Source organism: Vidua macroura, chromosome 37 (assembly GCF_024509145.1).
Source record: "Vidua macroura isolate BioBank_ID:100142 chromosome 37, ASM2450914v1, whole genome shotgun sequence".
Classification (NCBI taxonomy): Eukaryota; Metazoa; Chordata; class Aves; order Passeriformes; family Viduidae; genus Vidua; species Vidua macroura.
In genome coordinates, this window is record NC_071607.1 from 410,945 (window position 1) to 432,856 (window position 21,912).

Below are 21,912 nucleotides of genomic sequence, written 5' to 3' on the forward strand. Positions count from 1 at the left end.
TCCACCTCTGGAGGCTGTGACCATTCCATCAGATATACCTCTTCCAGGGAAGATGGAAACAGAAGCCATCATTTTGTTTACTCCCCCCAAAATGGCGGTGCCCATAACCCCCCTACTGGAGCCCAAGACAACTCGCTGTAGTTATCCAGCACATTACATCAATGCTTTTGCTTCTTTTTTTTTGAGAGAGTCTCCCACTTTGTTGTCTCTGCCAGCACAATGCAGCCCCTCCAAAACCAGGCCGATCCAAATCCTATTCTATTATTAGAAACTCATTCTTTTATACACCATTCCAATACAGGTGGACCTGATTGGTCATTTAATCAACACCCCATCACACCATTGGCTAATTAAGAAGACATCCTTCAGTAAACATCTTATGAAAAACAACTGTTCAAAACACCAGCTGCAAGATTGTTTTACTTCTTTCTCTCAGCCTTCTCAAAACTCCCCAGAACAATTCCTGAGAAAGTTTATCTCGCTTCTCTCTCTCTGACTAAACTGTTGCATCCACACCTCCCTGGCTCTGCCTCGCCACACAAAGCCTTGGGCTGCTCCAGACTCCTTCTGGGAATGTGTTGCACCACAGCCCTGCCCTGGGAGAGAAATTCCTTTCTCCTGATGTGCAGTCTGGGCCTTCCCAGCTGCCCTTGGTGCCAATATTTGTTTTTCAGGCTTATTTCCACTATGAAGAAAAGACTGACTATTGGATTTACCAATATCAAGAATGGGACATGCCCTGGCTTGTCGTGCCCCTTCTGGCTGACCAAATAGCGGCCACTGTGGTGTTTCACCTCAGAGACACTTTTGGCTAGCTGGATGTTGCAGCTGGGCGCATGGAGACAAGTTTAGGCATGCCGGAGCTCAGGTGGCGGCGGGATGGAGCTTCCTCTCGTAGAGGGTCCGCTTCCTCAGGATTTCCTCTGCTGGAGAAGCTTTAAGGCTATGGTGAAGGAAAGGAGTCGATTCTGATGGAGGTTTTTAACCCAGACCTTTTATTCTGTCCCGCAGGCCTCTGCATCCAGTCACAGCTCCAAGCAGAACTCTGAATCCAGTCACAGCTCCATCAGAACTCCTGGATCGCGTGGTTCCCCTCTCTTTTACCTGGGGGAGGGGAGGGGGGAAGGGATAAGGAGTCCACCAACCATGTATGGGAGAGGAGGTCTCAGGGGACAAAAGAAACCTGGATGGCCCAATGCCCCCGTGGGGGTGGAAGGCATCTTTTGAATCTGCCAATCACTCGACACACTTCTGGAATGCCAGGAGTGACAGACAGTGCTCAGCACTGGGGAAAGGAGGAGTGATTGACACACCTGGGAGGACACCTTCAGAGGGGAGGAACCAGGGTTCAGGGGTAAACCATGAAGACACACTGCAACAATCGACCATCTCTGAAACCTCCCTTTCATTCCTCTCAGGCTACTTAGGCTGGCCAAGGGTCTATGTACAAAATCACAAACGGGACAGGACTGCTGTGGAATGTGTCTTGAGCTGTTTATTTTCCAGCATCAGTCTCATTATACAGTTATGACAATGGGAAGATGACAGCAGCTCACGAACTCTGCAGCAGCTGAAGAACTCAATGTTACAACTCAAAAGTTTTTTGACCAATCACACAAAGCAAAAGCATATTGATAGTAGATTTATCCAACCACTATAAGCACACGTACCTTTGGTTAAAACAATGATTGCTTATTTTGAAAACAATACCTGTTTGTAAGCATTAAAATACAATGCAGAAAGATCCATTATTAAGCTCAGAACTTCCTAATATCTTGCTATATATACTTTTCTGTAACTTAGGGAGTTATTCTAGCCAAGTGTTAATACATAGACCATTGTTCTATTTGCCCTTACTTTCTACATCTCATATAACTTTTCTGCTGAGAAATCTTATGGCTACCACATAGCTCTAATTGCAGTTCTGCTGTTTCTGAGGCCTGCCTTTTGCAGCTTTCCCAAACTCTCTGATTTTATGGATTCCCACATGAAACCTCCCTTCAATCCCTCTCAGGCTACTCCTGTTCTGTCCTCAGTCTGCACACTCTCTCTCCTGAGCCCAGGGCCATTAGCCTCTACCTGCTGGTTATGTGAATAGCCCTCCAAGCCCAATCTTGGGAGATTTTGGGATCCTTTCAAAGGTCTGCAAAAATGGAAACATGGTGGACAAAGTTATTTTTTCCCAAATCTTGCAGTGACAGAACAAGGGTCAGTATCTTTAAACTGAATGGGGGGGGGGGGGGTTGGGTTTGTTTGAAGGAGGAAATATTTTACTATGAGAGTAGCACAAAACTGCAATTGTTTTTTCAGAGAAGTAGATGCACCATCCCAAAATTCTTCAAGGTCAGGAGGTTTGTGCCACCCCCTCCTAGAGGCTGGAATTCCTTATTGTGTGAGTTCGCTGATGTGATGAGTGACTTCACAATGCTTCTGGCCAGAATGTCTGCTGAGGGCTGGCCAGGCTGCTGCAGTGGCAGTGACCTCACAGCCATCACCATTCCAGCCCTGTCCACTGGGCCTGTTTCTACCCTTTCCTCTGCCCTAGTCTTGTGTCTGTTTTCCCCCTCCCCTGCCCCAGAAGCTGACAGAGCCAGGGTGGCACAGGTGACCTTTAGGCTTTGCAGGGCTCAGGCCCAACAGCTGTGACAGAGTCAATGCTGAGGTCATGCTCTGTGGGGTGGAGTAGAGCCTTGCTAGAAATGAGCCCTGAAGTAGCAGCTGTGCAGTGGTGGCCACCAGGCTGGCTTGGTGGGAGGCTTCTGGCCATGCCCTGGAAGCAGCTGCTGTTGCCAAGGTGCCTTTGGTGCCTCAGGCTCTCCCTGGCACAGCTCCCAGCACAGCACTCTGCCCTTGTGCCCGAGGCCTTCCCTGTTTTGGGGATGGCCTGGGGCTTTTCCTCAGCAGGACCTGCCCTGCTCATGGCACAGGAAAGGCAGTTCCTGCTGGAGCAGGAGGCTCCTGCCACAGGAGTTTAGAAACCCTAGGCATCCTGGAGGGCTTTGGTTTAGGGTTAGGGTTAGGGTTAGGGTTAGGGTTAGGGTTAGGGTTAGGGTTAGGGGTGTCCTTTCTGTGCTACTGGGGGTCCTTCGGGTCCCCCTCTTCAGTGTCCCTCATTTATGGGTGCCTGGGTTTTGGAGAGTCCTAGGAGTCTCTTCTCCCCCAACTCTCTGTTTCAGAGGACAAGTTCCCAGGGGTCCCTCCTTCTAATGCTCCATAATCTCTGGGTTTCCTCCATCCTCCAAGCTCTCCTGTGTCCCCATTCTGTAGCCCCATTCTACCTGGGGGTCTGTTGCTCAAATCTCTCCAACAAGTCCCTGTTTTCAAACCCTCAATGGGAAATGAAAGAGGGGTGTCTTGCTGCTTTTGGGGTAAATAATGATGAATCCAGCCTGACTCCTCCATCCCAAAATTCAGCATCCTGGGAGGGAGCTGAATCTGTGGCAGAGCTGGAAAAATCCCCAGAGAAAGGAACAACCAAGTGACACTACTAAGAGCTTCTGCAGAGCTGCTGAGCTGGCACGGCCTGGGCACTTCTGACTGACATGACAGCACTTCAGACTAGAAAAGCCCCGTCCCAAATTTTAACAGCAGCGTCTTCTGACATTTCCATCTTGGGGGATGTGGAGATTCCTCCCTGCAGTGGGGACACCTCTCAAGGTTACTGCTTCAGGCTGAACCAAAGGGATTTGCTTACAGTTGTTGGTCTGGGAGGTGATATCTCTACTTAATAACTGGCTTTGCTTTAATACAATTGCTTCAAAATTGCTTCCTGGGGCACTGTATTATAATAGCTGTTACAGCTCCTATACTGTGCAGTAAATAATTCCGATTAAGATCTTTTTGCCTAATCATGATTCTAATCAATCATATATATATTTATATAAATATATCTGGTTTGCTATCCTTAGTCCTGTGGGACACATTCTATAAAGCTTAAAGTACACCTTTCTAATCCTATACATATAAACCCTCGACAAAGTCTGGGTTTGATCTAGCTGGTCCCAGGCTCCTGCCGTAGGAGTTTAGAAACTCTAGGCATCCTGGAAGGCTTTGGTCTGTTGGGGGTCCTTTCTGCACCTTGTGACCCAACAGGACCTTCTCTAATAAATTTTGCCTGAAGCTCCCACTCTGCCTATGACAGGAACCCCTGTGAGTGCCTGTGACATCCTGGCTCTTTGGCAGCCTGGGGACTCCTGGGATGTCACCGTGGAGCCCCCATGAGTATCTATGACAGATCTGTGCCCTTGCAGCCTAAAGTCCCCTGGGATGCCGCCATGAAATGGCTGTGATTGTCCCAGACCACACGGTTCTTTATCATCCCCAGAAAACCCTGGCAGGTCTCCATGGAACCCCTGTCTCTGCCTGTGACATTCTGGCTCTTGAACAGCCTGGAGACTCTTGGAAAGTCCCCATGGAACCCCTCTGAGGGCCTGTGACAAATCTGATCCTTAGCAGGCAACCATCACCAAATGCTGTTGCTATGGTTGATCCCTTGGCAGCTCCATGGAGACCCAGTGCTAGGGATGATTGCCATGGACACTGGCTCAGGCTATTTCTGGTCCCATTCCAAGGGTCATGCAATCCCAGAACCACAGAATTGGCAGAGTTGGGAGGAATCCATCAGGATCATCGAGTCCAACTCCTGGCCCTGCACAGGACACCCCAACAATTCCAGCCTGGGCCTGGCAGCAATGTCCAAATGCTGCTGGAGCTCAGTCTTGGAACTGTAACCCTTCCCTGGGGAGCCTAGTCAGTGCCCGAGCAGTCTCTGGGGGAAAAAGCTTTTCCTGAGATCCAACCTAAACCTGCCCGAACTCAACTGCAGCCATTCCCTCCAGTCCTGTCCCTGGGCATCAGTGAAAAGGTTCCCACAGCCTCCAGCCAGGGACCCTCTCCCAAGGCTGTTGCCATGGCCACCAGGGCTGGGACCAGCTGGGATGTGCAGTTTCCATGGGCCGCGGTTTAAGAATGGGATTCTTCAATTCTGTGCTCCCGCTAAAACCGCGCTGCTGCTTGCTCCCCTCCTGTGGCAGCAGCTCTTTCCACAGAGAGCAGCAGGCACAACTTTCCCAGGCATTTTCCTGGGGAAAGCTGTGAGAAGATCAGAGAAAAGAATGAGAAACAATTCTTATCTTCACTTGCTGCACTTGTTGTTGTGCACATGTGGAATGTGTCATGGAGATTTGTTTACCAAAGGGTGATTTCTTGATTGGTCATTGGTGATGGTGTTTGGATTGATTGACCAATCTGGTCTGAGTGTATCGGACTGTCTGTAAAGGTGATGAGTTTCTTAATAATATAGTATAGTACAATAAAGCGATTGATCAGCCTTCCGCAATCATGGAGTCAATGCTAATTATCACCTGTCTGGGGGCTGCGGCAACACCCTCCCACCTCTGTTGAAAAGCACAAAAGGCAAAGATCTCGGTCTGGGATAAGAACAATTTACTGAGAACAGCAACGAGTTAACAAACAAAGGGAACAGCAATAATATTGATAACAGAAGGAATAAGACAAACTATTTTTAAAAAATTGAAAAACTACCACACCGACCAGCTCTTCCTGACCATGTATTTTCTCCCACCCAGAAAGAACACCTTTCTCCTCACAAGAAATAGAGAGTCCCTTTCCCTGCCCCTGGCAATGACCTGAGGAGGGATCAAATACAATAATGCGGGCATGGCCAGATCCTCACGTTCTTCGATTACACCTCACGTCATTGCCAGGAGCAGGGAAAGGCACAGGTGTCTTCCCAATGTGGATCACCAGGAATGTGGGTCACCAGGGCTCTTCCCAATGTGGATCCCCCAATGGGGGAGGAAGATGGAGCAGCAGACAAATCTTGCAAGAGTCGGGGCACTCACAGGGCTTTCTTTACCAGTGGCTCCCATTGGTGCCTGGTCAAATGAGAGCTGCTGGAGAAGCTCTTCCCACACTCAGAACACTTGTAGGGCATCTCTTGGGTGTGGATGCAGTGGTGTCTGATGAGGGTGGAGTTGTGCTTGAAGCCCTTCCCACATTTGGGGCAGTGGAAGGGCCTCTCCTCTGTGTGAATCTGCTTGTGCAGGATGAGATTGGAGCTGGTCTGAAACCTCTTTCTATACTTGGGAGACTCATAGGGCCATTCCGTGGTGTGGATCATCCAGTGAACAATCAGGTTGCTTCTTGTGCTGAAGCTCTTCCCATACTCAGGACACTCGAAGGGCCATTCCCTGGTGTGGATGCACTCATGCCTGATGAGGTTGCAGACAATAAAAACCAAAGAATTACAGACATCCAGATATTTCTGGACACTAAGCTGCCAAAAACATGCCTTGTGAACAAAGGAATAGGCCTTAAAAGCCTGTTGCATATTCATATATCTCATACATGATGCATAAATTCCTTGGTCCTTGTCTCCTATTGTCCTTTACTAAACTTTTAAATTTTCACAGGAGAGTGAATGTGTTTTTCACACCGGGAGCAAAGGACTTTTTCCAACCACGTGCCCATCCGCACAAAGAATGTTCCTTCTTTTAACCCTTTAGCCCCTCCCAAAGCCTTGTCAATTGAGTCCTTCTTTGCTGTCCAGTGGTGGTGATCACTTTCTCACATCTTGATTGGAGGTCAGGTGTTGCCATAGTAACAAACTGACCCTCCCACATGCCCCGACTAACCACGCCATCCCGTGATAGCAATGCAATAGGGTGAAACATAAATCTATATAACTTCTCTTAACATATACATAATATCTGCATTTTAATATCTGCATTTTAATATCTGCATTAGGAGAGTCAACCATCACACTTCTCCTCTATCACAAATCCCCCTTTTCCTTTTCTATAAGTCATTTGGCTCGAACAATTAACTCAAAAAAATTTTCTCTCTTGAATGAGTCATACTGGCATCAGTTGATGTGGGCAAGGACAGTGGGAACCGAAGAAAAAAATGCAAGGTTTTCCCTAGACACACTTATTTGGAAGGAACAAAAGGACATCACAGAGGTGCAGTGCGGGGACTGCTGGGCTCCAGGACGGTTTGGATGGGTGGTGGTGAAGGATCTCTGAAGCCCGGTCTTTAGAACATATGGTTTATTGTAAAGGGTAAAGGGCCTTGCTTGGAGTTGCCAGCCGCAACTCGTGGCAGGCCCAGGGAGAGTGGGGAGAGAGAGAGAGAGAGAGAGAGAGTGTCCCAGGTGAGCGTCCCAGGAGGAAGGTCCAAGAGAGAGCGTCCGGTCCCTCGGCCATACCTTATCAGGGGGCTTCAAGGTGGGCTGGGACAGGACTTGGGCCAATGGGGTTACAGATACCTGATACTTCAGGGGAGGGTTACAGGTATGGGATGAACCATACATTGGGGGGTGATACAGAACATTCCATTTGACCTTTTAGATCATCAGAAAGGGGGATTGCTTTCAGCTTGGCTATATTATTGTTTTCGAGATGCTCAGTGATTAAGGTTTGGTATTTCAAACGTTGTTTTCATCTCAATATCTGTATCTTCTGACTCTTTTGCCAGGCCATCATATTTATAGGGCCTTGCTATTTCATCTTCCCCAACAGTGCAGTATGGCTTTGAGTCCCATCTACCTTGCCTATGGGGTTGCTCCCCATAGTACGTGTATCTTAGTGGTGGGTACAGAGGGCAACTTGGTCTTGCCCTCTAGTCCCTGTTGTACTAAAAGACAATTGAGGAACAATACAGGTCTAGTATGGCCCTTTTGCCCCTACCTTAGCATGCCTACAGGGTTGCTACCCACAGCAGGGCTATGGAATCAAAGGGGCCAGCCCAGTCTTGCCCTCCATTCCTTGTCTTACTTTACTTGTGGTTCTTAAGGATGCTGCCCCTTTATTGCCCACACCCCATTACCTCTTATGGTCCCTTGTGTACTTCCCCTCAACAGATGCTTGTAATCCTTGCAATATTAAAACAGAAAAATAGTTCTCGAGCTGAGGGGTAGAAGCTTGACTCTACTTTTTGGGCGTCTTGTTGTTTTTCTGGTTGTCTCTCAGTCTCTGCTTGAGAGTCAATCTTGTTTCACCTGGTCTGAATGTTATAGTCCATTCTTTGGTTTCTTTTACTGGGCCTTTACCTCTGTTGGCCTGAGTCCATCCCTGCTCTGCAGTTCACATGGCCGATTTGGTGGTGAGTAGTACCTGAAAGGGACCTTCCCACCGAGGAGTCAGAGGCTGATCTCTCCATGACTTGATCATTACCCAATCCCTGAGATTAATATTATGGATTCTGAAATCCAGGGTGGTAGTTTGAGGAATCACCCCTTTATGTCTCAGCCCTTCTAAGGTTTGTACTGTAGACATATTTCTTGGCATTGGCTTTACTTTCCTCATAGGTGGCAACCTTCTAGGGCAAGGTCAAGAAGGGTAACTCAAACATCATTTCATAGGGTGAGACCCCCAGATCTGACCAAGGTTGGGTTCTCATTCTTAACAAGGCTAAAGGGAGACATTTTATCCATGACATCTGGGTTTCAATCTAGATGAATCAAGCTAAACTAGAGTTCTTTTAAGAGTTTGATTCATCCTCTCAACACAACCAGAACTCTGTGGATGCCATGGAGTGTATAATTCCCATTTTATTCCCAGGGCTTGAACAACTTTTTGCAATATCTTAGAAGTGAAATGAGTTCCTTGGTCTGAATTAATCCTGTTTACTATCCCATATTGGGGGATGATTTATTATAGAAGTGTTTTACTCATAATATTGGTATTGGCTTTAACAGTGGGTACTGCCTCTACCCAATGAGTCAAGTGATCTACTATCACTAGCAAAAATTTCCACCATTGTACCTGGGGAAGATCTGTAAAGTCCACTTGGATATTTTGAAAGGGCCATAAGGCTAGTTCTCACCCTCTTCTCTGTGTTTTCTTCATGACTTTCTTATTCACTTGTTGAAATATCACACATCGTTCAGTAACTTGCTTAGCTATTCCAAAAATTCCTATGCAGCCGCCAGTCCCTGAGAAATTGATCACTTAGTGCTTGAGTACCCCAATGTGTTGTACCATGTATGCCTTCCAGCATTTTCTTGGCAAGGGGTTAATTAAACATTTGCCTCCCATCTGCTAATCTCCACTTCCCTTTGTTATCTTTCTTGACTCCTATTTTAAGGCGTTCTTCCTTTTCTCTCCCACTGAATACACGGACTTCTAGCATTTGTTTCATGGGGGTTAATACCATCATTAGTTTTTCTGTCCTTGATTCAGCTGCATTTTTAGCTTCTAAATCTGCTAAATTGTTCCCTTGTGCCTCTTGAGTCACCCTTTTTTGATGTCCTTTAACATATACTACTGCCACTTCCTCTGATAATTGTAAGGTTTCTAACACTTCTAAAATAAGTTTTCCCTTTCCCTTTGAATTTAATAGCCCCCTCTCTTGCCAAATTTTTCAAAAGGTATGTACTACTCCAAATGCATATTTTGAGTCTGTATATGTTATTCCTCTTTTCTGTATTAATATTTCCAGAGCTCATTTTAGGGCATATAACTCACATGCTTGGGCTGACCAGTTGGAAGGTAACTTTCCCTTTTCTAGGGCTACTACCTCTTCATCTGCTATAGCATACCCCGATACCCAGTGCTCCTGGATTACCTGTGAAGATCCATCAATGTACAATCGCTTTCCTCCTTGGAGTGGTTGATCTGTTAGGTCTTCTCTTACTTTAGTTTGATAGTTTATAACCTCTAGGCAATTATGTATTAATTCCTTAATTATGTAATTATTCCTCATCTGGTTCTTCATACAAAAACTGGGCAGGGTTGAGTTGGTTGCTCACGATTAGCTCTAAATCATCATCTATTAAGATAGCTTCATACTTTAACACTCAAGAGTTGGTGAGCCATTTCTCAGCCTTTTGGCTTAGGATACTTCTAACCGAGTGTGGGGTATATATTTTCAATTTTCCCCCAAAAGTTAATTTTTTGCTTTCTTCTATGAGTAGGGCAGTCGCTGCCACCACCTGAATGCAGGTTGGCCACCTCCAGCTGACAGGGTCTAGCAGTTTTGATAAATAGGTTTCCTGGATCCTCTGCAGTCCTGGGCTACTACTCCATGTGCTACTCCTTTTTCTGGGTTGACAAGCAGATAAAAAGGTTTGTCTAATGCAGGAAGACTCAGTGCCAGTGCACTGACTAATTTTTGCTTTAAAGCTTCAAACTTTTGCTCATCATGTTTTTATCACATAATCTCTTTTTCTATTAACTTTTCATACAAGAACCAGATGGCCTGCGTGTATCCTTCAATCCATAGCCTACAATATCCCAACAAGCCTAAAGGCCTTCTAACTTCCCTCTTAGTTTTTGGTTGTGGGAGTGAGATTATCCCTATGCTGACACTCCAAAAGCAGCTGTGCTGTGCCACAGGAGGGTCCAAAATCACCCAGTGATGCTTGATGCTATCAGATGAAATCACTGGACAGAGCAGGTGTCCCAGTTTGAGAAGCAAGATGTATTCCATTTCCCATCTGTATGGCAGTTGTCTTCTGTTAAGTGGACAATTTTCCTTATCTCTTTCACAACCAATCCTCTCTCAGGGGAGACATCTGCTGATAATGGGCTATTGAATGTCACTGCGAGACTGATAAGAACTATAACTTCTCATTGTGAGATGCTCTGCCCAGAGGGAGGAGCCAAGAATTCCTAACTGGATATAATCTGGGTTTTCGGGACATTAGAGGCAGCCTTTCCACTGGTTCCCAAGAGGAACAGCTGGGGTTCTCCACTGGACCTTCAGAGGAAGACTACACCCTTCTACAGGATCCCTGCTCCAACAGAACCACATCTGCCACTCCATGGGACTGCAGCCATTCCAATTTGGACTGCTACCAACACACTGGCCAAAAGGGTGTCAGGTTGTATTCTGACTCTGTCCGTGGTTTTTCTTTTGTATTATTGCATGTGTTTTGTTTCTTTTCCTTTTTCCTAATAAATTGTATTTCTGACTTGGAGTCTCTCACTGGTTTTGCTTTCAAACCAGAACAGCAGGTAAGACTTTTCGGAGTTTAACATTAATAAATCGCCTTTTCCTTATGATGAATTCCTGATGTTAGTCTGTGTCCTGATGGACGTTCCTGCCCCTGCATTCATTTAGGTGCCTATGGGGAACTAGGATGAAGTGGAGAGCACCAGCCAGGTGTCTTCTCAACCTGGATCACCAGGAATGTGGGTCACCAGGGCTCTGCCCAATGGGGGTCCTGCAGTGGGTGATAAAGTTGGGACAGCACACAAAGCTCTTCCTGCAGTCAACTCACAGAGCTTCCCTTACTGGTGGCTCTATTGGTGTCTGGTCAAGTGATAACTCCTGGAGAAACAGGGACATTCAAGGGGCGTCTCCTGTGTGTGGATGCACAGGTGGGTAAGGAGGCTGAAGTTGCGGGTGAAGCCCTTCCTGCAAGTCAGGGCAGCGGAAGGGCCTCTGCCCTGTGTGTGTGTGCGCTGGCGCTTGAGGAGATCCAAACTGCTCCAAGCCTTTTTCCCACACTCAGAACACTCGTAGGGCCATTCCCCAGTGTGGATCTTCTGGCTGCTGGTGTGCATGCTGGTGTGCATGCACTGGTGGGTAATGAGCTGTCTCTGAAGCTCTTCCCACACTACCCACAGTTGTAGGGCCATTCCCCAGTGTGGATCTTCTGCTGCCAGAGCAGGTGGGAATTGTCGCTGAAGCTCTTCCCACATTCCAAGAACTTATAGGGTCGTTCCATGTGTGCACTCTCTGGTGGCAGAGGAGGTGGGAGCCATGCCTGTACCTCTACCCACATTCTCCCAACTTGTAGGGCTGCTCCCCTGTGTGCACCCAAAGGTGAGTGAGGTGGTTGAAGCTCCGGCTGCAGCTCTTCCCATATTCCAAGCACCTCTAGGGCTTCTCCTTGCCATGAAGCTGTTCAGAGACCACAGGGTCTGAGCTCCAGCTGGATCTCCAGCCGCCTTCCTGGCACAAGGAGGGTCTTCCCTGCTCACAGATCCCTGGACTGGGTTTGCAGCCCTTCCCCGTGTGGGATTTCTGGGGCTTTTCCTCCCTTTTGGATTCCTGTGCCATGGAATCGCTCAAAACGGCCTCTTCCATAAGGTTCTGCTGTGGGGATTTGTCCTCTGTGTTCTCTCAGCTCAGTGCCTGGGGGAAAAAGGACAAGGAGAGGATGGGATTTGCCTCCGTGCCAGAGGGAAGGGGAAGGAGATGCCCCCAGTCCATCCCTGGCAGGATGGCGTCAGCAGCGAGGTTGTCCTGCAGCCGGGGGAGATGTTGGGCTGGAAGATGGAACAGGAGAGAGGAGGAAAGGGGCAGTGACTTGCTCCTCACCTGCCTGAGTGTCCCAAGGCATCTTCCTCTTCCTTGCAGCCTTCCCCTCCATCTGGCCAAGATTTGGGAATAGGAAATCCTGTTTCCTGGAGAAAAACAAGGTGTGAGAGTGCTTGGTTGGGGATTCCTCCTGCCTAAGCCCATCTCTAGAAGTCGCCAGACATTTTGTGTCCATAAAAACCTCCAGACCACCAAGATTTAACTGAAAAAAACCCTCAGAAATACCAAGATTAAGCCTCCCAAGACTTGAACAGATGATGATCATCCCAAAACTCCCCAGGAGTTCCCCCTCTCATGTCTCTCGACTTCGGAGTTCTGGGCGTCCTGTGTATATTGAAGGTTTTACTCTCTGGGGTCCCCACCCTCTCCAGACTGTCAGGGGTCCCAGGAATCCCTAGAGTCCCCCCTCTCTGCTATTCCAACCTTGAGCTCCCCATTCTCTATGCTGCTGGCAGTTCCCTGCAGCCCCTGGGGGTTCCCTGGCTCCCCATCTCCAGGCTCCCACTTAGCAATGCTGGGGCTCTTGGAGTCCCAGCGCTCCCATTTCCCCTGACCCTGTTCCAGGCAGGGGGCAGCTCCAGAGCTTCCCCTTTCCAGGCTGAATCCTGGGGGTCTCCTATCTCTGGCTGCACACTTCATTGTCCCAGTGTTCTCTCCTCTCCTACCTCCCCCTGCCCCCCTAAATATAGCCTCCCAGGGATCCCCCCAAAATCTCCCCAAAGGGCATTTGCGGTTTAGCTTTGGAGTCCTTCAAGCTCCAAAAATTCCCCCTCTCTCTCCACCCTAAAGCCCCCTCCCCAGATACACTCCCACGGAGCCCCCAGGGTATTTGGGCGAGCTCCCCTTCCGCTGTCACCTGAGAGATGGGGGGGGGGGGGGGGAGGACAATGCCCCAGGTAGGAGGGCAGTGGACACAGTGAAGGCTGGACCACGTGGTCCCTCCACTTCCAGTTCCTCCTTCTCCTCCTCCTCTGTCCCACGTTTTCCTCCCACTCTTCCTCCTCCGCTTCCAGTTGCTTCTCTACCCCTCCTCCACTCTTAATCACTTCAGCCCTTCTCCTGCTACTTCTTCATCACCATTCCATCATCCCCATTCCTCCTGCCCTGTTCCCTGAAGCCCTCGCGGCCCACAGGAGGAGCAGGGATGGAGCCAGGACAGGTCGGGATGGGCAGCGCGGGGCTCTTGGCTGCTTCCACCCACTAGAGCGGGGGGAACCTGGCCCGGGGAAAAGGAGAGGGAAACTCGAAAAACTGGGGGCTGCAGATCCAAACTGGGATTTGGTGGCCTCCCTGGGTGGGGACTTCCAGCCCCGGGGCTCTTCCCAGAGGCCTGGAGATGCTGGAGGGGGAACTGCAGAGACAGATGAGGGATCCCAAGAGTGGGAATTTGGGGATAGGATCCGTGAGGATAGGAATATCCTGCTCCCTTGTCGGAGCAGGGTCACACCTGAGCCAGGTGTGCAGGGCAGGACCTTGCCCTGACCCCAAGCACTGTCCCAGTTGCAGGATCTGCTTCCCACTGGCCTCTTCCTCCTGCTGCCCCGAGTCCAGCTTGCTGCTGAACAAATGGATTGGGGTGGGGTCATCCCCCAGCGGGAGCTGCGCACCCCCTCTGCCTCCTCCCCAAATTCCCTCCTGAGGGAGCAGGAGCTGGATCAGGTGCCCTGTGGAGAGGGAAAAGGGGGTGACGCTGGGATGGGGGGGCTCACACACACTCTGGGGGGGACACACAATTCCTGGGGACCCCACTCACTCCCACAGTGCCAAGAAGACAAACTCTTACATGGACCCCCCAACCCCAGAGAGTATCTTGGGGGCAGGGTCTGGTGGCAGCTTTTAGGGCCTCGGGGTATCACAACTAGCCTAAAACCACCTCCCAGTCCCCTCAAATCACCCCACAGCTCCTAGGCAAGACCCCCCCAAAACCACTCTGTGCAACAGAAATAGCCCTGAGATACATCAAAACGCCTTCATATCTCCCCCAAGACCCAGTCAAATTCTCTCCAAGTCCCACGGCCCTTCTAGAACTCCCAAAACTCCCCCACAGACCCCTCCAAAGACCCCTAAATCCCCTCCCTGCACTGCAAATGCTCCCAAGAGCCACCAAATTTCCCTTCCAATGCCCTCAGGATCCCCTAAATCTCCTCCCAGCCCCCCATGGCATTGACTAGGAGAGGTTTGTGGACAAGAACATCCACAGCTGGGAGCAATTTGGGTACTTCCATCCCTTTGGACTCTTCCCAGGGGCCTGGATATGTTGGAGAGGGGACTGCAGACAGGGATGAGGGATCCCAAGAGCAGGATTTTGGGGACAAGATGAGGGGCTGTGTGAGCCACTTGCTGGAGTGTTGGTCAAGAGGCCCCCCTGGTGGTCCCAGGCCTCAGGCTGCAAAGCTGTCACCACCTGCTACTTTGGGTGGTGGCTCTGGTGGGACCTCCATTCTTGGGGCTCTTCCTGCAGCCAGAGAACTTGTAGGGACCCTCCTCCGGGTGGGTCCTCCAGGTGTTCCATGAGCTTTGGGCTTCTACTGGAAGTGACTGGGCTCTCCTAGGATCATATGGAGATCATACTGGGAGTGACTGGGAATGACTCCAAACATGCTTAGGGCAACTGGAATATATTGGGAATGTCTGTAACCTTACTGGGGGTGACTGAAACCACACTGGGAGCAACAGGGACCATGCTGGGGACAACTGGGACCATGCTGGAGGCAACTGGGAGCAAGTGGGTGTGACTAAGTCTACACTAAGGGCAACTGGGTGTGACTGGGACCCTGGTGAAAGAGAATGGGATCCTACAGGGAGTGACTGGAACTATACTAGAGGCCACTGACATCACACTGGGAGCAACAGGGAGCAATTCGAACTATGCTGAGGGCAACTGGGATTATACTGGGAGTGACTGGGCTCTGAGAAACACAGGATGGTGAGGAGGAGGAGGAGGAGAACTCCCATCCCAGCCCCACAAATCCCCCTATTCCCGCAGATCCCCCCAGCCCCTGGCTCCTCCTACTCACCCCTGCTCTGACTGTACTGGACTTGCAGCATCTCCAGTTCGGTGAGGGATGTGCTGGGCACACTCAATGACCTAGGTCTGGGAATCCCGATATTCCAGCCCAAATCTGGCCCTGCTCAAACAGGGTCCCATCCAGGTGCACCCGAAGGTGGGTGAGAAGGCTGGAGCACGGGATGAAGCTCTTCCCATGTTCCAAGTACCTCTAGGGCTTCTCCCTACCATGAAGCTGCTCAGGGACCACCAGCTTCTGCCACAGGGATTTGTCCTCCCTGGTCTCTGTTCTGAGCTCGTTTTCTGAGGAGGAAGGACAAGGAGAGGAAGGAACCAGAAAAAGGAAGAAAGACAGAAGGAAGGAGAGAAGATTTATTTTCGTACCAGAGGGAAGGGGAAAGAGATTTCTCCAATTCACCCCTGGCAGGACAGCACTGGCAGCGGGGTTGTCCTGCAGCTGGGGGTGATGTTGGGCTGGCAGATGGAGAAGAGAGGGGGAAAGGGGAAGTGACTTCCTCCTCACCTGCCTGTGTGTCCCAGGGAATCTTCCTCTTCCTGGCAGCCTCCTTGTCCTCCATCTGGCCAAGGTTTGGGAACTGGAATTTCTGTTTTGGGGGAAAAACTAGTTGTGAGCATGTTGGCTGGGGTGTTCCTCCTGCCTGAGTCCATCTCTAAAAGTCACCAGGTGTCTGGTGTCCATAAAAACCTCCAGACCACCAAGATTCAGCCACCCTCAAAAATACCCAAACCACCAAGATTCAGCAAAAAAACATCCACCCAGGAGTTCCCTCTCTGGTCTCTCCACTTTGGAGTTCAAGGGGTCCCTCCTGTCTGGGCTCCTGCAGCTCCAGTGTGTATTGGTGTCGCCTCTCTCTGGGCTGCTGGGGCTCCTGGCAATCCCAGAGGTTCCCATTCTCTGGGCTCCCCAGGTGGGTGTCAGAGGGGCTCCAGGGGTACTGCCTGTGGGGGGTCCCCATTTCAGGGCTCTGGGGTACCCATGGGTCTCCTTTTTCCACGGTGTTATGAATGAGGTCCCTATATGTCCAAATTAATAAACCACAGAGTTAAAATTTAGCAGCAATTTTGATTGAGCAGCAATTTTATATAAAATATAATCAAGTAGTTACAAAAACAAATTTGGCAGTGGTTTGGATAAAGCAAAAGTAAAACCGATCGATCAGGGTATGGGAGGCCTTCCCACCCTGCCTCATGCACAAAAAGCAAAAGAATCCAAGCACAACTTATATAGTGTATGAAATGAACAGGGCTAATGCCTTCATTAATGTTCAGCTCTTTATTAAAAAGAACAGCTGGGCAGGGGACTTGACACGCAGCTCGCCCCCGCTGTTGTAGTTATCCCAGGTGACCGAAAGGAAGGGGGCGTGTGCAGAGTCTGACGCTTAAGTCCAGAGCAGCAGCTGTCCCTTCTTCTTTCCTTGTGGCACACCAGTGGCCAGAGAGCAAGGAGGCGTGACATGCAAAGTCTACTGCTGAAGTCCAGAACAACAGCTGTCCCCGCTCCTTCCGTGGTGGCAGCACCAGAGCTCTCCTCTGTCTCCCTGCTTCTCACAGCCTAACCTAGTCAATTTTTTTTAGGTGATGGTGACAGGTAAAAGTCAATCAGGGGATGTGTTTCCCTCTTCCTCAGCTTGGACATTTGTCTAGACCCCTCTACTGTGTTTAGTTTTTGATTTAGGGGTATCTTTATCTCCTAAAAATACTCCCATGATCCTAAGGGTTTATTATTTGCATGTTAGTCCCAGAATGGCAGCGTGGAGGGGTGGGAGGCCAGTTATCTCCAGGTAATTTAGAGAAAACAAACAGAGCAATTAGCTAATTAGCATTTCAATATCGGTATTCAGCTAGAGTTAATAGCTGTTTCAGTGTTGCCATGGGAACTAGGAAGGCCCTGCCTGCATCTCTGGAGAACACCTGGAAACTGTTCATTACACTGTATGCTAATACATATTCTTCAATATTTTCTGTAAATCTCCTCCTATTTTCGATTCTTGAAATCTACGTCACTATACTGCATAGCGTATGCTCCACTTGTTGCTAAGGGGTCTTCTTGGCCTTTTGATGGTCTTTTCAGAGGAAGGCTCACCATCTTCCTCGCTGTCCTCTGAATAACCTGGCAAGTTGTGCATGTGCATTAAGCTTTGTGTTATGTAAGTAAGCATTATGTTCCAAATAAGCCTTATTATTTCATAGATAAGACCACTATTTTAGATTCCCTATCTGGAATTGTCTCAACTTTATTCATCTCAAGGCCAATCCTGCCTTGGGAGTTTCCTAACTTTATTCGTCTCAAGGTGGATTTCTGTTTTAGGATATTGCTTATCTCAATACTCCATCCTGCATCCTATTTTCTCATGAATATCTGAAAACATAGTTTTATGGCACTAATTACATATTATTTTCCTCTATTACTTTTTAACAAATATTTTTTAAAATATCAGTATAGTTACAATTATTGGCACAAATCATATTCATTTATCACAATGGTCTCAACATTACCAGGCTACCCGAGTTCCCCCTATCCGGGCTCCGTGTTCCAGGCTCCCAGGGGTCTCCCTTATCAGGACATCCAACCCCGCAGGCTGCAGAGGTTTTCCCAGCTCCGGTACCGCCCTTCTCCGCTCTCCCAGCCCCCACCCCCGCCAGTACCAGGCGATCGCCAGGTGCCTCCGGGCTGACGATGCAGAGCCTGACCCGGGCAGCCCAACCCCCACCGCAGGAGGGTCCCACGCATCCCTCGGCCCAGCGCCGGGGCTCTGCCGGCAGCCAACACCGAGACCCCCAAAATTCTGCTGTCTTGGAGTCGCCGAGGGGGCGCCCGGCCCTTGGCCCCGAGCAGACAGCTCTGCCCGTGAGCTCCGGGGAAAGGCGGCGGCGCTCGGCAGCCACCCCAGCCCGCCCAGCCCGCGGGAATTCCCCCGCATCGGGACAAAATCCTGCCCCAAAGGACTCACTTGGAACGCCCACCTGCGGCTCCTCCCTGCCCCGAAGATCCCGGCAGCTGCCCCGCTGTTGCAGCTGCGGCTCTGGAGCAAGGAGGTTCTGCGGGACCCCAGAGCTGTGCCCCCTACCAGGCCATGCCCGCCCCGGTGCTGATGTTCGGCCCGGGCTCTCTCGCTGTTCCTGGCTCCCGCAGAGTCCCAGCCTGACTGGGCACCGACCGCCCGGCGCCGCAGGGCCCCGAGCCCCTGCCCAGCAAAGGGTCAGTGTCCATCGCTGGCCCTTTGCCGGGGGCTCTGGCCATTGCCCACCCCTGTCCCTCGAGACGGGCACTGCGGGTTCCGAACGAGGCAGAATATTCAGTTCATGGAATCTCTGTTATCTCTGCTTACATGTGCAAAACCAACTACTGCTGAGACAATCCTATCTCAGACTGAAGGCTTCCCACCCAAAATGCTGCCTTCAGTTCTGACACACCATTAAGAAATCCAAGAGCAAAACTGGAAGTTGATTACAGAATCTTGCAAAATCAGATCCAAGAACATTCTGTTATAAAATCACAACTATTAACAGAAGTTGGGAAATCAACAACGTTAGAAAACAAGCTTCCAATACTGGGACTAGAAGAACCTCAGGCAATGCATTTGATTGGAACGAGTCATCTCTTCCTGACATGTGAGCAATACCATCGAATTTCCAAAACCAGGGAAATAGGGAGCCCTGGCAGCTTCACACACAGTAATGACACAGAACAGGGCAAGGCAAGCAGCTGCCAAAATTATAGCTTCTACTTGCAATTAACAATTTTAGTTTCAAATTCTACTGTAGCCACTATTAATACAGAGTAAAAAATAATAAAACCAGTAATAATAATAATAATAACTGTAACATTAATAGCAACAACAGTGATATTTAAATTAATAGCAACAATAGCAACAACAGTGATAATAGAAATAATAATAATTAATAATGGTTGTAAAAACTCTATACTTATACTAGGTTTGCATGGCCAGGTTTTGGTAAGGGAGGGGCTCTAGGAGCACCTTCTGTGAGAGACTGCTGGAAGCAGCTGCTCCTCCATGTCCCACAAAGTCAATTCCAGCCGGCTCCAGGACAGACCAGCCGCCAGCTAAGGCTGGGCCAGTTAGAAACGGTGGTAACGCCTTTGGGATAAGAGATTTAAGAAAAAGAAAATCGGTTTTCATGTAGTTGTAACTGTGAGCAGGGAAGAGCAGAGTGAGAACATGCGAGAGGAACAACTCTGCATACCCCCAGGGCAGGGCAGGGCAGGGCAGGAGGAGAGGCAGGAGCTGCTCCAGGTGCTGGAGCTGATTGCCCTGAGATTCGCTGGTGCAGTCCCTGGTGAGGCAGCTGGGCCCCTGCAGCCCATGGAGGGCACAAAGTGCAGAGGTGCACCTGCAGCGCCTGGAGGAGCCCGTGCCAGAGCGGGGGGATGCCTGAGCGCAGGCTGTGACCCCATGAGAAACCTGTGCTGGAGCAGGGACCTGGCAGGGACCTGCAAACCCATGGAGAGAGGAGCCCATGCTGGAGCAGGGTCCTGGTAGGACTTGTGAGCCCATGGAAGAGTGAGCCACGCTGCAGCAGTTTGTGAAGAACTGCTCTCCGTGAGATGAACTCACCTTAGAAAAGCTCATGGAGAAGTGTCTCCAGGAGGGACCCTTGGCACAGAAGGGGAATGACTCTTCTCCCTGAGCAGCAGCAGAAACAATGCGCGATGAGCTGACCAGAACCCCCATTCCCTGTCTCCCTGTACCCACTGGGGGAAGAGGTAGAGCTGGGAAGGAGGGAGGGATGGGCAGGTGTTTTTAAAGCTTTATTTTACTTCTCACTATTCTGCTCTGATTTTGATAGTAATAAATTCCATTAATGTCTCTAATTTCAAACATGTTTTGCCATGATGGCATTTGCTGAGTGATCTGTCCCAGTCTTTATCTCAACCCAGGAAGCCTTCATTCCATTTTCTATCTCTCGTCCATCTCTGGAGGGGAGTGAGAGAGCAGCTTTGGTGGGTGCCTGGCATCCAGCCTGGGTGAATAGACAACACTTCCTTTCCTTCATTCTTTCTTTCTTTCCAGAGGTCACCGTGCAGAGGTTGAGTGGGGCTTTGATGGAGGGAGTGAAGGTGGCAGGGAGTAGCAGGGACAGGAGCCACAGGGACATGAGACAGGCATCAGAGGGGCCCGGGCAGCTGGCAGGGGACAAGGCCTGTCTCCCTGGCCCAGCAGCAGCCCTGTGCCCTGCCCAAGGCGCTCCCACCAGAGGCCGGGCCCCAGAGGCAGGAGGACACCCCAGTCCCGGGGGTGGCATTTCTGCCCCGACCCTCGTCCAGCCCAGCCTGCCCCATGTGCACAGTGACCGCTGGCACGGGCTGCACTGGACAGTGTGACCTGCTGGGCACACTGAGAGCTGCCCCCACTGTGACACTGCCCTTGGGATTTCACAGGCACCAAACAAATCCCAGCCCCACTCCTTGTCATGTCACAGGCATCAGACCACATCCCAGCCCCACTCCTTGTCATGTCACATGCCCTACAAGTGTCCTGAACATGGGAAGAGGTTTCAGAGCAGCTCCTATCTCCTCCTACATCAGTGGATTCACACTGGAGAGAGCCCATACTAGTGTCTGGAGTGTGGCAAGAGCTTCAGGCACAGCTCAGCCTTGATCCAACACCAACGGAGGCATCACTGAGGGAATCCCTGTGAGTGCCCCAAGTGAGGGAAGAGCTTTGTGCGCTGCTCCAGCTCCATCCCCCATGGGAGGATCCACATTGGAGTATCCCCAGTGACCCCCGTTGGGCAGAGCCCTGGTGATTTGTGGTCCTGGTGATCTGTGTTGAGAAGACACCTGCCTGGGGGGCTCCACCTCTTCCAGGCTCCCTGTGGCCTTGATTTTCTTTTAATTTCTCTTTGAACTTTCCAAACACCCAAAACAAGGGTAAAAATAAAGACCTTGAACTAAGACATGGTCAGTGCCACGGGAGGAACTTGCAGGGGCTGTGTGGGCTGGAGGGAGTTGACCGCTCCTGGGAGGGACTTGGGGGTTGCTCAGGGTTTTGGGACACCAAGGCCAAGAGGCTCTGGCTGCACTCGGAGACCCTGGTGGAGGTTCTGGGGCAGCTGATAAAGGACTCACTGCCCTGGACCTATCCCCATGTCCCCCTGCAACCGTTTCCGGTGTCCCCCCCTCCCGGATGCCCCCCGCCTCTTCCCGTGTCCCGTCCTGCTCCCATCCCAGTCCGGATCCTATTCCCGGTCTCATTCCCTGTTCCTATCCCTATTCTCTGTCTGGTTGCCGTTCCCATATTCTCAGTCCCGTATTTTCTTTCCGGTTCCCGTTCTCGTATTTCCGTTTGCATACTTCTGTTTCTGTATTCCCTCTTCCGTTTCCACATTCCCATTTCCAGTCCCGTTCCCTTATTCCCGTCCCCGATCCCGGTCCTATCTTCCTATTCCTCATCCCATATTCTCAGTCCGGTTGCTGCTTCCGTATTCCCACTCCCGTTCCCATACTCCGTTCCCGTTCCCACGCCCGTATTTCCAGTCCTATTCCCGGTCTCTGTCCCGTATTCCCGGTCCCATCCTATCTCACCGGACGCCGCCGCCATAGCTCCGGCCCGCCCCAGACCTCACGTGAC

At 50.3% G+C, this 21,912-nt stretch overlaps 1 long non-coding RNA gene across 4 annotated transcripts; it reads right to left on the reverse strand.

Moving 5' to 3' along the window:
* Window positions 1–5,439: 5,439 nt before the first annotated feature.
* Window positions 5,440–21,910, reverse strand: LOC128821287 (uncharacterized). 4 transcript variants are annotated; one of them, XR_008441067.1, is made up of 7 exons: window positions 21,867–21,910; window positions 19,897–19,965; window positions 15,822–15,903; window positions 15,309–15,601; window positions 12,292–12,377; window positions 9,589–12,105; window positions 5,440–6,233 (listed from the first exon to the last, which is right to left on the reverse strand). It is a non-coding gene; the product is annotated as an uncharacterized LOC128821287 (long non-coding RNA). The 4 variants fall into 4 exon arrangements; XR_008441066.1 differs by lacking the exon at window positions 21,867–21,910 and adding an exon at window positions 20,863–21,403; XR_008441065.1 differs by lacking the exon at window positions 21,867–21,910 and having other exon boundaries at window positions 19,897–21,403.
* Between the last annotated feature and the right edge of the window lie 2 nt (window positions 21,911–21,912).